General features: G+C 39.2%; 1 pseudogene; it reads left to right on the top strand.

The window, feature by feature from the left end:
- Positions 1-1,293: 1,293 nt before the first annotated feature.
- Positions 1,294-1,626, top strand: LOC102444132 (large ribosomal subunit protein eL33 pseudogene; annotated as a pseudogene).
- Positions 1,627-17,362: the final 15,736 nt, after the last annotated feature.

Genomic DNA, 17,362 nt, shown 5'->3' on the forward strand with positions numbered 1-17,362 from the left:
TGGAGCTGGGATCTCACAACCTAGTCTAGGGGCCCAGCAAGTCTATCGCCCCCCGGCAGGTAGGTTTCACCATCCAGCCACAGTGCATAAGTACAAAGACACAGAGGAATTTTACTTGCTCTAAAGAGTGAACCAGAGGAAAGAAAACTCATAATAAGCAAACAGTTTAGATACTATTTAGTGGCAATGCATTTTTATCTCTTCATTATGGTCTTTGATTTTTCTCTTTTATTTTCCATAGCGTTAGGAAATGTTAATCAGAAAAAAACCCTCTATTGTGTAAAATAAAAAACCAATCTGTTTAAGATCATAAGCCTAGTGTTCATCTGTGAGCATCTATATAAGATGCCCAAATCAGGTAAATGCTACAGATACTATAAAGTTTTTTCATATTTTCCATGAAGATTTTACTGCAAAGCAAACTGCACTTTGAAAGAGGTTAACTAATTTAAACTTGAAAATGTGGGGTTTTGGGGTGGTTTTTTTTAAGCCATAGAGGGTCTCTTTTGAAGCTGGGGAAAGGGTTTCATAAGAGAAAAATAAGAATTTTTAAAAGAAATTTTTCCTCGTGTTTTACCACCAAAATCCAAGAGGTGTTGCTGACATCACCCATGACAGCTGCATTGGGTCCACCAGAATAGCTTGTCTTCATGTTCTCTGCCACCTATGCTAATTTGGTTTAATAACTTACAGCTAGACACACATCTCTGATACACTCATGTACCACTGCTCTTATTATCATCGTTAATATTTATATTGGGGTAGCACCTAGGGGCCAGCCAGGTTGGGTAAAGACATACTAAGTGACAGTTTCTGGTCCAAAAAGCCAATTTAGTGTGCCTCAAAGGCAGATCTTTCAGGCTAACCGCAACTCTTTGTGCCTTTAAAACAGGGATATGAGCAGTAGCTAAACAGAAATAAAGTTTCAGAAAGAACTTCATTTACATGGGGCCAAATTTTCAAAAGTGATTAAGTGCCTAAGGATAAATATCTAGTGGGATTTCCAAAACTGCCTAGGCATCTAATCCCATTGAAATCAATAGGAGATAGGCAAGTAGGTGCTTTTGAAACTCCCACTAGGGGCCTATCCACACCAGTAGGCAAATAAGCAACTTTAGAAATCTGGCCCATGGAAAAAACCCAAGCATCACACATTCATAACACAAACACCATTCTTCCCCCTGCACCTACGGTCTTGTCAATTCTAGCTTTTGCCACCATCTTGGGTCAGAGCCACGGAGGTGAGTCTGAGGAGCAGAGGTCCTGATGACTGCTGGGATGGGACATGCTACCATGGATAGGAGACTGTGGTCCAACACCATTTTTGCTGGCTATAAATGTGGCCTCAGAAACCAGAGGGAGCACACAGCCCTTCTGAAAATTGAAGGCATTTATGCCCATGACGAGACTGAATTCTACTTGGGCAAGAGGTGAGCCTATGTATACAAAGCTAAAAACATCACCTTGACTCCTGGTGGAAAGCCCAAAAGAACACAAGTGATGTGGAGGAAGGGAACATGTGCCCATAGAAACAGTGGCATGGTTTGTACCAAGTTCTGATTCAACCTTGCTGCCAAGGCTATTGGGCACAGAATCAGTGTGATGCTGCATCCATCTAGGATCTAAATTTTTACTAAAAATAAAATTCAGAAACTTAAAAAAAAATTCTAGGGTTCCTTCAGTGTTAGCAACAGTGGGAGCCCTAACATAGACTGGTCCCTGGCTTTTCCCCATAGGTTAGACGTATTATCATCTATATCAAGGGATCTCAAACTTCATTGCACCGCAACTCCTTCCTGATGACAAAAAATGTATTGCATGACCCCAGGAGAGGGGACTGAAGCCTGAGCCTGCCTGGGCCCTGCCACAGCTCAACACTTTCAGCTGATCCAGGTGGCCTGTAACCTGAGCCATGCTGCCCAGCACTAAAGTAAAAAAGCTGCGCCCTGACACTCTGGGTAGAATCCCTTGAGCTACAGTGCTAGGCAGTGGGGCTTTGACTTCAGCTTCAGGTTCAGCGCAGGGACCCAGCAAGTTTAGGCCAGCCCTGGCGAGCCCATTATAACCGGGTCCCGGCCTGCTTTGGGGTCCCACAGCTGGTCTAGACTCCATCAGAGCAGGCCTCATCAGCTCGCGAACCAGGATGCCTGTCAACACTAGGGCTCCCAGTGTTTTTCATATCCCTGGTGCTGAACTAGTGTCAGCATCAGTGGAACTTTTATTTATTTTTCTTTTCCAGGCTAGGGGGAAGGTGGGCAGCGAGAGAAGGAACTGATGGATTGAAGCCAGGCCCTGCAGACAAAAGTAATCTCTCAGTGTTTCCAGCCCACAGAGGTTTGGCCAAGTCTCCAAACTTCTGAATGCTTGTGTGAATTGGAAAGGACGATCCTTTTTCAAGTTCACCCATTGTTCGCAAGCATTCCCCAGTTTTCTATGCTCATTGCTCAATCTCAGGTGAAGGAAAGCCCGACTGACTTCAGAAGTGGTGACAATCCTTGGTAAATTCTCCTTTTTCATTCCACTCCATGGGGAGAGTGACTTGGCACACAGTGTTGCAGTCTCACCAACTGGCCCTGCTTGCCAACCATGGCAAAGTTCTTCTAGCAAAAATCACTTCAGCACGAGGCACTAGCGCGGCATGAGAGGCTTTGCCCAGGCGCGGGCTGAAAGGGGCAGATAATGAATGACTGATGATGATTACATGGAATTCTTTTTACTTCCTGCAAAATGATAGATATGAGCCAAGTCAGCACCACACTGACAGAGCTTTGTAAAGCCGTGCTGGTAAACAGGCTTGACAGCAGACCTATGGCTTACAATCTCTAGGCCGGTGGACAGGCATATCATCCAGATACAGAAGGTTAGCTGACCCAGTCACTCATAGCAGCACTTTATATTAGACAACTCCTGGCACCATCTCAGCTGGCAAAAGGTCCCATGAGGGGAGCAGTCAAAAGAAAAGAATGTCAACTGCTAACTAATTTTAGGGGGGCGGGAAAACACAGCTTACAAAAATGATTCTGAGAAGGAAAGTTAGCACTCAATAGTGGAGTAAATACAGTGTTTCTAAAGCTTCTGCCACTACAAATGCAGGAGAGAAACTCAGGTGGAAATCTATCAAACTGTTTTACAAATAAATGAGCTCTTTCTGAAGAAACCCCTTAGTAAAGCAGTTGGAGGAATGATTTTTTATCAACCGCAGCTTGCTCTTTACATGGGTCCTTTCCACAGGCATAGGTCTGTGTTTATATTCAGCCCACATCCCTCTTTTATTTACTCCCGTAAGGCAGAAAAGAATGTTAAGGCACAATATGGGAGTAAAACCTTCATCCTCACATTTCACCAGTAACTGCTGTTACTCATAATGCACCTTGCAAGCATGGCTCCCTGCCAATCAAATGAACACCACTCTACTGAGTCCCCTAAACAGCCATCTGATCCTTTTCTAGCCATTGTTTAGAGTTGTTTAGGGGTGCCCACGGAGTGATGATTAATAGCTCCAGGCGCTGTGCAAGCACTTGGAATATGCATTTCTTACTAGTAGGGACATTTTTTTCCTTCATATTTTTATTGGTTGTGTTTTATTAGTCACATTGCTCTTCAGCCTCCCTGCAGCATTGGCAGCTCTGCCATTAGCTCTAGATAAAGGTGCATGTCCTCTCTTCATGGCTGAGGTGCGGCAACCACAATAAAAGCTGTATCAATAAACAGGGTATTGCAGAAAATTAATAAGCAGCATATTGATGAATTGTTGGCAGCCAGTAGTGACTATGGAATAGGGGAACCCTTACTATCAAATCATTTCTTGCTTTGGTGGCTAAGTAAGAATATAATGATTCTGGCAGCCAGTGGTGAAAAAGGTGTAAAAACAATAATTGAAGTCCAAGCATGTTAATTACATAGTAAATTTCTGTAACTGTCCAACATGTACAGAAAATAGAAAGATTACACCCAAGGAATGAGCTGATACTAGCCTGCAGATACATTTACACAGCTTAATAAAAGTATTAATAGTTCACTCAATATAATACCTTTTATCCCAGAATCTCAAAGAACATTACAATAGGAACAAAGCCTGAATATGGTCAGGAGGCAGGTAAGCATTTTCATACCTGTTTTCTAGATGGGCATATTGTAGTGCAATGGTTAAGGGTCTTAAAATAATGTATACCAGGACGGAAGGAAGGGTGGGCTAGAACACAGAATATATTGATTCAAATCGCGGCTGGTCCACATACTTCAAGAGTGGACAATAATTTTCACCAAGGGGTCACAATGAATCTTTCTATGTGGACATGGACCAGCTTCCCGCCCTGCCTTAAAGTGACAGTGGACAGTGGCAGGTCCTGGGGTGGAAGAAATGGGGTTGGGCACTAGTCGTCTCCCAGAGTTGTTTGGGACTGGAGGCTTTGAATTAAAAACACAACAACGGGCTCCCTGCTCTTGGTTCCACCACTACCATGTTGACTGGAAGCCATCTGGGTTGCTGCAGCTATTTAAAAAGCTTGCTGCTCCGGCTCCTGTGAGGGTAATAATGTGACTGGGAGCCATGAGCCATTTAAATAGGGTCCTGCTGCCTGAGTCACCGCCAAGAAATTCAATGGCACGGGTAGCAGGATATAAATAGAAAGTGGTTGGATGCAGTCCGCAGAAAGTGGTTAGATACAGTGTTACGAGAGCCAGACCGGGCCCCCCGGGCCGCATCTTGCCCAGCTCTGACATACTTCCTTTGTAACTTCCTTTGAAGCAAGTAACTTCATTTCGGTGGGATTCTGTTCCTTCTAACTTCACACCCCATAAAATGGGGATAATAATAATGCCTTTCACTCACTCTTGTGTTTTGTTTATTTAGGCCCCAACACCGCAATAGCTAATACTCATGCTTAACATAAACACAAATTCAGTATATAACAGTAAGGTATTAATAATGCATGTCACCACTTGTATGCTTAAAATGAATCACCCACTTAAGTGTTTTCAGGATTGGGGTCTTTGATTGTAAGCTCTTCAGGGATAGAGGCTCTTTTACGATGCATATGAAAATCAGACTCCCATTGTGATAAGAGCTCTTGATGGGGTGGGGGGCTCTAGATTTTATTGTAATACAAATCATAAACAAAAAGAATTAGCCTTTATTCTTATTCCACTACTTGGACAATATGCCATACAGAAGAATAGAGAGAGCTATCCTGCTCTAACCACTAGACCACACACTGCCAGCTTTACTAAGGAAAATGGCTGCTATCATTATAATTAACATGTTGGACCTTCCTGGAACTTTTTGGAATGTTTTATGGCTGGCAGTTTTTATTGAGTTGATAAAAATGGAGGGAGGAGATAAATTATTTGAAGGAAAGAAAAAAAAGAATTAACATATTTCCATGTAAGCCATAAAAATAATCATCATGCGATTACCACCAGAATGGCATGGGATAAATTGCTAGATGTGGAGGGAAGGCGGGGGAGGAAATCCTGTGCCTCATCCCATCCAGATGATCATTTCCAGTGCTCTATGGTCAGCTTTTTTATTAATAAACATCTGGTTTTGCTACAGAACAGACTGGACTTTCTCTCATAAATTCTCCTTTCACATATTTCATAGAAAGTGACATTAGGAGTTATTCATTGTTACACAGATAACCCCAAATTTATTCTTAATATTAGATATTGCATATTCATTATAGCAGTTTCCTCAGTCACTACATTATTGATGAACAGATTGCCAATATCTACACTTGGGTGAATAACGACTGACTGTTAACATTTTTTAAAAGATTTGGCTTCAGCCATGTTAGCACTCCTTTCCTGTTAGCTTTACACACTGAATGAGTCTTGCTGGCAAAAAATGTTAAAGGACAACAAATTTCAAAATATCCTGTATGCATATTCACGGAGACTGAGTTTTAAATTAGCAGGCGTAAGTTTCCACATCAGCTATGACCACAGATTGATGGGGTCGGGAAACAAACAATATCACCTGACTCATCTGACCAACCATAACTAAGCGATAGCTTGAATTTGAATAACAGTGATTAGTTCATACAGTAAAAATTCTGTAAGAAAGATACTCAAATAAATTCAAATTATTAGATTTGAGCATATTGCAGTCTGCTCACAGATGTTCTGTGATTTGAAAAGGATGCCTTATTCATCAAATTAATAATTCATTGCAAGTTATTTGCTCAGCCATACCAATACCTTACCATCAACTGAATGCTATGCATCCAACAGTACAGTAAAATTCAGAATTCAGTAATACTGCAGCTGGTTTGCCTCGTTCTTTTATTTAATAGCATAATTCTAATGAATGTACCTGAACACTTCAGTATTTCTAACAAGCACAAGATAAAAAATTGGGATCCAGATTCAAAAGTTGGAAGGCATTCAGAATGAGCATATGGGTGCTGACCATAAGTGATATTGGCAGCATTCAAACCAAGACCCAATTTAGACTTCGAGCAGATTGAAAAAAGTTTAAGTTCCCATTTAAATCCTCTCTATACTACAGTATATACATCTTCCAAGAATGTAACATTGGACTGGAAATTTGATGAGAATATTTGCTTTCAGGATATAACTGATAATTTTTTATTTCTCCTCTTAAACAGAATTGTACCAACAGCCCTTTGGTGTTTTAGTAGTGCCATTGCTATGCTTAGTGGCAATGGGGAAAACCCAAAAATCTACTTAATCAAAATGTTTCAGACCCACCTAAATATTTTGGTTCCAGTTTACTTCAAAAAATAAGTGAAGATTCATCAGGTGTGGAATTGTGAGATACCATATTGCATGTCTGTTTTAACCACAGTGTCTGAGCATTATTTTTAAGTGCTTCAACCATTTCTAAATCCATGGGTGTGATTTATTGTAACACATACAAAACTGCATACTTCTGGTACACGAGGAGGTGCAACATCACGGGACAAACTGACTAGATTACAGGAAATGTCACCTTCATTCAAACTATTTCATCTTTCCATAGTCAGACTGATCTTCTCCCCTTCATCTGTCTAGCAAGTGACCTGTTTGGGCAGGGAGGGGAAGAGGAGGAGAAAGGAGTTTAACCGGGTGAAGCAAACAGCAAACTGAAATGCAGGCCATTTACTAGACTGACTGGGAAGTTTTCAGTTCATTCAGCAATCGGCTGTTCTACTGAAAACATGGATTTTTGCATAGACAGTTAGGCACATGACTAAGAGGTTTTGAGCTCAGAGGTCTTTATTCTTAGTGCAATGGGTTTTAGTTAGCCATAAGAACAGAACAGCTATACTGGGTGAGACCAAAGATCCATCTAGTCCAGTATCCTGTCTTCCAACAGTGGTCAATGCCAGGTGCCCCAGAGGGAGCGAACAGAACAGGGAATGATTAAATAATCCACTTCTGTCAAGTGTCACCCGTTCCCAGCCTCTAACAGAGGCTAGAGACAACATTCCTACCCATTCTGGCTAATACCCATTGATGGAGCTAAACTCCATAAATCTATCTAGTTCTTTCTTGAACCCTGTTAAAGTCCTGGTCTTTACAATGTCCTCTTGTAAAGGAGTTCCATAGACTGACCATGCACTGTGTGAAGAAAAACATCCTTTTGTTTGTTTTAAACCTGCAACCTATTAATTTCATTTGGTGACCCCTAGTTCTTATGTTATGTGAACAAGTAAATAATTTTTCCTTATTCACTTTTTCCACACTAGTCATGATTTTATAGACCTCTATCATATGCCCCCTTAGTCTCCTCTTTTCTAAGCTGAAAAGTCCCAGTCTTTTTAATCTGTCTTCATATGGCACCCGTTCCAAACCCCTAATCATTTTTGATGCCCTTTTCTGAAGCTTTTCCAATGCCACTATATCTTTTTGGAGATGTGGTGACCACATCTGTATGCAGCATTCAAGATGTGGGTGTACCATGGTTTTATATGGAGTAGGGATGTAAGCAATTAGTCGACTATTCGATAAGCAAATACTTATTGGATAGCTGACTCAACTAGTTGCTCCCCCTCCCCCCAGCTGCCTATATCAGAGAGAGGCAGCAAGTGGAGGGAGCAGGATTCAGTGCTGGGGGGAACCAGAGAAGCTGGTTCCCTCCTGCACCATCTCTGCGGGGGGAGGGAAGGCAGAGGCATGGCAGGAAAGAGCACAAGTGGGGACTGCTTCAGTCCTATTGCAGGTGTTTCTGCTTTTGAAATGTACAAGAGCCCTTACTGACTATATGATTAACGAAGTAATCGCATTTTAACATCCTTAACATAGAGGCAATAAGATGTTCTCCATGTAGCCAATGTGTTTGGCTTTAGTTAGCCAATGAGATTACTCTTTCAGCCTTTCCTATTCTCTTCAATTTTACACAGGCTTGCCGTTACTGAAATAACTTCATTTAACTGTATGCTGAATGATTGTCTCATCTTATTTGGAGGATTTCACCATCCAAATTCCAAGCTGTTCAATAATGGACAAACACCCAGCCTGGTCTTAAATGAACTTTTGATTTGTGCTTGCAAAATTCCTTTTGAAACTATTTGAGGGAACAATGTTGACATTCAAGTACATCATTTGTGGCTTTAGTCAAGGAGTTGGAGCTCTAAATGACATGAACTCCCCACACAAAGAATTGTGTGCACACACCTGAGTCCATTATTATTTTCACCATCAAACTGGGTTTAACAACAGAGAACGGGTTTTCAATATCTGGCCTTAAAAATTCCATGTGTAAAAAGAAACCTACTGTGGGAGGTTTGCAGTTAAAACACTGGAATAAAATCCAGTGGATTTGGGTTATATTTCTAGATCCATCATGGACTTTTGAATGACATTGGACAAGTCATTTAATTCCTCTATACCTCAATTCTTCATCTGTAAAATGGTGGCTATATACTTCCATTCTCCCACCCTTTGGGTACGTCTAGACTATGCTGTATTTTCAAAAGAGGAATTTGTATATCTTATTCCGATCTCACTTTCTAAAATGGGTCTTTCGAAATTGAAAGTAGTCTGGATGAGGTTTTTTTGGACCCCTCCCTTTTTTGAAAAACTGAGTAAACCTCATTTTTTAAGGAAGGGCGGTCTTTCGAAAAAAGGGGGGGTTCAAAAAAAAAACTCTTTCAAAAATACAGCATAGTCTAGATATAGCCTTTGTCTCATGTAGTTACAGTAAAAGTAATTGGGGTAGTGACTATCTCAGAAATTATGTTTGTGTAGCACCTAGCCCCATGGGTTTCAGCGAAGGCCTCTAAACAGTACTGTAACATAACTAGTGAAATGTATATTCTCTACTTTAATACCAAATCTCTAATAATAATTTTCCATAAAGTAAACAAACTCACAAGCAGACAGAGCATCTTCATGCACATGAAATTAATAAAGAGCAGGGTGGAAGGTGTTAAAAATTTAGCAGCATTTACAAAACATTATCTGTAAGGGTTCCAATGACAGAACATAGCATCCTAAAATTGCTCTTGGGTGGGATTTTCAAAGGACCCTAAGCATATGGGGAAATGAATCCTTTTGGTTCTTTGAAAATTCTTAGCCTCTATTCATAGAATCATAGAATCATAGAATAATAGGACTGGAAGGGACCTCAAGAGGTCATCGAGTCCAGCCCCCCGCCCTCAAGGCAGGACCAAGCTCCACCTACACCATCCCTGACAGATGTCTATCTAACCTGTTCTTAAATATCTCCAGAGAGGGAGATTCCACCACCTCCCTTGGCAATTTATTCCAATATTTGACCACCCTGACAGTTAGGAATTTTTTCCTAATGTCCAATCTAAACCTCCCCTGCTGCACTTTAAGCCCATTACTCCTTGTCCTGTCCTCAGAAACCAAGAGGAACAAATTTTCTCCTTCCTCCTTGTGACACCCTTTTAGATATTTGAAAACCGCTATCATGTCCCCACTTAATCTTCTTTTTTCCAAACTAAACAAGCCCAGTTCATGAAGCCTGGCTTCATAGGTCATGTTCTCTAGACCTTTAATCATTCTTGTCGCTCTTCTCTGTACCCTTTCCAATTTCTCCACATCTTTCTTGAAATGTGGCACCCAGAACTGGACACAGTACTCCAGCTGAGGCCTAACTAGTGCAGAGTAGAGCGGCAGAATGACTTCATGAGTTTTGCTTACAACACACCTGTTGATACAACCTAGAATCATATTTGCTTTTTTTGCAACAGCATTTAGAAACTTGTTACACAGTTGCACCATTCATGCTTCCCTTGATAGGCAATATATAAATGTGCATGACTTCAGGTTGAAGCCAGTGAGGTTTATTGGGTAAAGCACTGGACAAGCTGGGAGTGGATAACTGGATTCTATTCCAACCATCCCTGGGTCCTTCCTAAGGACATGCAGGAGGCATTTCCCCACTGTGTGTCTTAGCACCCATAAAATGAGGATAATGATACTTTGAGACCTATTGATGAAAATCCCTAAGTATTATTAGTGAGTAGTATCCTCCATTGCCCTTCTCGCTCTCCATTTTCTTACTCAGAAAACTGTGTGTATTGGTTTTTCATTAAAAAGGTAACTTTAAGTTGTCATATTTTACTGGCACATTGAAATAAGAAATCTGGGAGGTGGTAAAGAAAGTCACATACCTGCAGATTTTTTAATGAAGAGGGGGTTTTAGAAAAAAAAAATCTTCCAAGTACAAAATAAATGCTTGGTAGGTGAGTTGTAAGCATTTCTTCTCATTTCATAATTATAAGTGAAATGTTCTTTAATGTGCAATAATAATGCTCAAGCTGTGCTTTTTTGCAGTTAATAATTACACACAACAGCGTGGGGTATAATAGCTAACAGAAAGTTTTCCAGCTTAATGTAGTACCCCTATTTACCTGCCTTATTTCCTGTGCCTTGGCTTTAGAAACTGTCCTTTATTCTGGGAATATGAGACTGAGTGGAGCACTAGTTAGTTACCTTTTTAAGGAAACAGTGTGAGACAAGACTGCTGACTCACTCAAATCATTCCCATAAAGAAGAGGATATAATAGATTTTTTGTACATTTGCTTCAAATACAGCAGCCACAAGAAAAAGCTTGAGATATGCTTGTTTCGATCTGCAGTCTTAAAAGTCATAAGTTCTTTCCTGACTCAAATAATGTTACTCAAACAACACTAGAAACTGACAATAAAAACCTGAGTTCATCAAGACCCAGCAATGTGCATCAATTTTGCTCATGAATGAATATATCATTGCACAGGCTGCATTAGTTACCGTAGACATGCACCATTTCCAAGATTTCTCGTGGGGTGAGAATACTGTATATCAGCGCCAGCTTCTCCATTAGGCTTTTAAACGCAATACTTCCTGGTTTTGAATATTAGGAGTTACATCTAGGAGGACAAAAAAAAAACAAACAAAAAAACACACACAACCCTGCAAGAGCAGGAGCTCAGCACTAGCTGAATTAAACTAAAACCTTAGGTGAAGTCTCAGTGGGAAACTTGCTATCCAAATAGAGTCTCCAAAAGTAGAGGAAATTAATTATGTGATGCACAACAATGAAATAAGTAGCACCTGCAATGTAACCTGGATAAAACTACTGGTTCAGCAAAAACAAGCATTTCACCCTCTTGTAGTTCTAATGCTGCCTTGGACTGTTGCCTGGCCATTTCCAGCTAACATTTAGGTCATTTGCAGATACTCTAAACACACACTCTCTCCTAATATTTCAGAAGAAATTGATCATATGAGTTAATATACTGATCAGTCCTGTCCTCTTTTACTTTCCTGTAACTGGCCTAGGAGAATATATTGTGTGTGAAAAAAAAGGATTCATTTTAATACTGCAGTGCGGGTCAGAGCAACAGCCTAAGTATCACACATGCAAGCAACATTAAGATGACAACCCTGGAATGGGAGATGGGGTTGATCAAGTACTTTCTGTTCTGTCCCCTCCATTCTGAGGGATCCTATATGCACTGGGCAATTGATCATCTGCTCAGAGGGCTCTCACATTCATGGGTTCCATTGCAATATGCAGATGAGAACCCTGTAAAAGAAAGATACATGGCAACTTCAGTAAGCAGATGACACAGTTCTAGGTCTTGATTTCATTGGACATGGGTACTATAATAGAGTGACTTAGCATTGCAATCTGAGAGTTTTATTGACAACTGCTGCTATCTGACCATTCAGGGATCCACAACTGCACCTGCCATTCTCCTCTCCACCCGCATCTCCATGCTCATCCTGCTACACCAGACCTTTGTAGCCTTGAGACTAGCACTGAGCTCTACAAGGGACTATGCATAAGGACCATTCTCAGAACCTACTGCTAGTACAGAGCACAACCACTCGCATGCTCGATGTTTCTTGTGAGGAGTGCCAGATACTCGTGCTTATGATGCACTGGCTTCCAATGCATTTTGAGTATCTATTTTGACCTTTAAAGCCCTAAATCATTTGAATGCTGGAAACTTTATAAAAAACACTTTTTCTCATGGGCATATGTTTCTATTCATATTCCCCTAAATTAAAATAGCAGAAGGCTTGTCTTCAGACAGTTTCCAATAAGGGGTCTTCATTTCTGGAATTTAATTTCTCTCCTTGGCTCACCAGAGATAAGGTGGTATTGATCTGGTCAAGTTGCAAAGCCTACCTGGTTGACTTTTCCTCAAGAGGTAATGGAGTCAGATTTGGTCTCCGGAAAGACTGTGGAATTTTTATTTTCAGATTTTTTTATGCTGATTTAGTAAAGCATCTGTATTTTATAGTGATTGCAAAGATACCTAAAGTTTCAGCTGGTACCATTCTGTCAATTGAAATTCAGTGAAATAGGCACAGAGTGTGTGAATGCTGAGAAATCCCAAACCTCTTAAATAAGGAATTAATGGCCTATCTTCTTTCCTCAGCTTTTAAAGCAACAAAGAAATTGGACATACACTTAATCAAAACCATTTTATGTTTTTTTTTGTTTAAAACATTTGTTTTGCAGTTAACTCTGTGTCATTATGTTGCATGTGAAGAATTTTAGGCACCTCTCATTCAGTCATTCTCTGTATTTTGTGAAAAGAAACCCTCCTCATTTTTATAAAATAAATGTTTCTTCTCCAACTTTTAATTTAAAAAAAGCCCCTCGTCTTCTAAAATTAACATAATGTTGTTCTACTCGCAAAAAGAGTGGACTACAGGCAGCTAAGCTCACACACAACAGGACTGGAATAATGTGATCTCACTTTCACAGAAGTTCTTAACAGCTGACATCTGGTGGATTGAAGTGTATCAACACTAAGGAGGAAGGAGTTATTCTTTAAGGTGGAAAAAGGAATTATAATTCTGGAAAGGGAATAAAGGCAGAGCTCTGGTTATATGCGATGTAGTAACATATCTTTTTTTTAAAATTAGAAGACTGATTTCTGGGAAGTTTTCCTGGTAGTAAAATCTGCTGGGCTATGATATAACTTTTCAGGTACAGAGGCAGTAGTGGGGAAATTAAAAGGTTTAAAGTCCATGAAGTCTACTAGTGACACCGCTGTTTCAATTTTGTGTGGAAGGAACTTATATACTATGTTGATGGATAAAGACATTACCTGGCTAGCACACTACCTTCAACATCCTAATGACTTAACCAACTAAACTTAAGAACAATTTGCACCTTCTCTATCAGTTTCTTGTAACTTGAGCTCTCTAATTCACTATTTTTCCCTTTCCTCCCACTCCCTCCCAACTTACTTTTTGATCTAGACTTTTAATACTCCATTCATCTATACCCACAAAAGCTCATACCAGCATCTACATGTTTTGTTAGTCTTTAAGGTGCTGCTAGACTATTCCTTGTTTTTTAAGTTTTTTTATAGGGTTTCTATAGAAACTCCTGGTTTCTATTTCCAGCTTTGCCAATTATTTGTGTGACTCAGGCCTTGATACCTGACAAATATATATATATACACACACACACACAAATATATATATATGTTCATTGTCTATGAACAAAACTTATTAAATCAGCTTCCAGCCATTTTAAGTGCCATTCTAAGTAGATTATACTTCAGCAGGGCTAAATAGTGTTTGAACTTAAGTCATTCTAGCCACAATAGTTTTCACTCCATTGTGGATGCAGACTAGGTGAAATGATTAAACTAATCCTCCTTCTGCTCTTCCACAGTATTGGCCTCTGTACGTTTCCCAAAATGCACTGTTCTTGAGAACTGATCTAGAAACTGTTGGATAAGTATTAATAGAGCTTTATGTCTGAAACAGTGTAGGCAATGCTAATGTGGCTCCAGGGAAAACCAAAAAATATTCTTAATATAATTCAGCATGGATGCAGATCTTTTGAACTTAAAATGGTTTCACATAATGAACTGGATTAGAAGCAGTTCAGTACTCTAGTAGCAAAGCTATCCAAAGTTGTATTTAATTTTGGCATCTCTGTTTTGGGGTATTCATTTTAACACATCGAATCCCTCATTTGCTTATCTCAAATGGATTTAATAGGACTAAATTAATGGTTGCAAAAGAGAAAAAAATATATATTTCTGAGGGAACTATCAACAACTCAAAAGAAAATGAACTAGGTAACTTCATAGGTAACAGAAATAATTGGGAAAACTTAAAAAACAACAAATAGTTTGGTAGCACTTTAAAGGCTAACAAAACATGTAGATAGTATTATGAGCTTTCATGGGCACAGCCCACTTCTAGAAAACAAAAAGAGATTGTTTAAAATTAATAAGTAGGAACTTTTGGTGCTGAGATGAGGCTCATCAATTACTGCAACAGTACAAGGAGGCCAAATACCACGTTATCCATACAGCTTTGCAATGAATAAGTTATGCAGTGATTTTAGTCGCTTTTTCTTTGCCTAAGTTACCTGCTAAGCTGTGATTGTTTCAAGTGTGTTTAATTGCTCAATTGGTAATTTATACAGCCAAGGTATAGACTTTGGATTGTGCATAAACATGTGTTTACAAATAATAATGAACTGCCTGTGACCCTGTGTGATTGGTCACTCTTTCCATTCCATGAGTAGGTGACCTAAATGGACCTTTTTTATGTAGTGTAGACATAGTCTAAGAGAAGTCCTGAAAACAAGTGGCCTTGCTTTCTCTTGAGAAGGTTTTCACCCATACCACTTCTCTCAACTATGAGCAGCTGTTGCTCATCCTTAAAAATATTTCTTATTCCTTTTGCTGCTTGGTAACAACCTCACTCTTTCCTCTGTGTCCAGACCACAAAAAAGCTTGGAATGTAATCATGGAAGCACTTCTGACCCCAAAAAGTTTGGTGAATAAAATTTGCACCAATTATTAACTATTTTTCTTCTTTCGATGAACTTTTAGGAGAGTCACTCACCTGAATGTTCATGAGTGAGTGAATAAACAGGGTTGAGAATATCAACAAAGCATATGAACAGATTTTATTTGCAAGGATAATCACATCAAAGGGGAGGGAGAGAGCTATATTAACTCTGGTGGACAATATAAGCTTACCATTAAAAAAAGTTTTGCACCACAGCTGAAAATATGCGTTCCTCATAGCACTCACTGCTTATATGCGCAGATAACCAGAACATATTTATAAAAGTACCATCAACATTGCTCCAGGACATTAAGTAACCAAGGTGTCAGAGATATTCACATTCAGGGTTTGGTTTTGCCCATGAAAGAGATATGATCAATAGATATATCCTAGTATAGATCACCACAGTGTCTGCATAACACAGATTGGCACATATTCTCGAACAACAAGGGGGGGGATTCATTCTTCTTGCCAAAGTGGGCACTATAGCCATAGAGAATGGCAGGCAGAATCCTCTTCTCATTCAGAAAACTGAGGTTTTATATTGGGTCCCAAATGCAGTGGTTTTGGATTGTCATTGTTTTAAAAAGGGACATCAGAGAACTAATGGGCAGTTTTTAAAATGTTATTCCTATACACTGTTGTTGCAGGACTATTACCTGTGTATTTACTGAAAGTTCTCAGCAAACTTTGACTAAATACACAAACACAGAATATCTGATTCTAAAGTTAATGCAATATCCATGCCTCTTTCCTTTCCTCTCTCCATTCAGAGCAACGTTTGCCCTACAGAATAATTCCAGAATTAGACAACTCACTTATGAACCCACATGGAACATGCATGAAACATAATGTTGCATTATACCTTGACAAATATTGTACTTCTCATATCTTTTCACAAAGACAAAATATTTAGTCCCAAAAGTAGTATGTTTCTTTTAAACTTTACAGATACAACAATGATAGAACCTGACACAGACACAATGACACCAGGTTCACATATCCATTTAATAAAAATGTCATTTCTGTCCTGCAGGTTTTTACAGTAAGAAAGTCGCTAGGAGACCCATTTCAAACCATGTATTCAGTGGGGCCGCTTAGAAATGCCAAAGTAAAAAAAAAAAAAATGTGGACTAAATCTTCCATAGAATTCTGTTGAAAGGCTAGTCCTGTAACACCCTGCAAGCTTCACAATATCCTGCAAGGAAGTGAAAAGCATGCTTGGTTTTTTAGCTTACTTAGTCCTACAGCTGGTAACTTTCCCCACCCCCACCTTCAATCATGTATGACAATAGGCAGTGGTGCAGCTAAATTAGTAAAAGTGTTCTAAATACTGTAAAAATATGTGAACGATTTACAATTAAACAGATTTCATCTAGAATATAAAATACTTTGAGTAATGGTTATGTGATCATATCAAACTAATTACATTCATACAATCATTCAGAGACAAGTAGCCAGGATTACAACAGGGGAAAATGTTACAAAACTGAAAATTTAAAAATAAAAATCTCTGCTAAGATCACAATAAGAGAAGTGTAAATTGTAAATTCAAAAAGTGTAAATTGTCAAAATGATAAACCACAAGATTTTGGTATACAAAAAATAGAAACATTTTAGTCGTTCATGACATTTTAGGAATGAGGGATTTTATATATGTTACATAATACTCGGGCAGTACAGAACTAGCTAGCATCAGGATCTAAACCTTCTCCCTTACAAAAGCTTACATAAAAAAATTAAAATTGCAGAAAGCTGTGTTGGCAGTTGTCATGAGGCTAATGATTCCTGAAGGGTTTGGATTTTTTTTAAATTCATATTCCTGCTTTTTATTTTGTGAACTCTTATTCAAAATGGCTGATATTTGCCATTACTTTCAATGGAACTGAAGAGATGTAAAATGGCTACCATTTCTGTGCACTCTCTGAATCTGGATGTGAAGCTGCTCCTAGTAAAGATGGCCACAAACTTCCCTTGGTTTCAATGAGACTTATTACAAGGCAAGTCTGTGAGCTAATAGGTAAGGTACCAGTGCTCAGTAATATGTAGCATATTTTCTGGGCTTTGTATGACTAATAAAACATGGTGTTATGCACAGCAAATATCTTATTGTATGCCATTTTTTAG

The sequence above is a fragment of the Pelodiscus sinensis genome, chromosome 2, assembly GCF_049634645.1.
Source record: "Pelodiscus sinensis isolate JC-2024 chromosome 2, ASM4963464v1, whole genome shotgun sequence".
In the NCBI taxonomy this organism is placed as follows: domain Eukaryota; kingdom Metazoa; phylum Chordata; order Testudines; family Trionychidae; genus Pelodiscus; species Pelodiscus sinensis.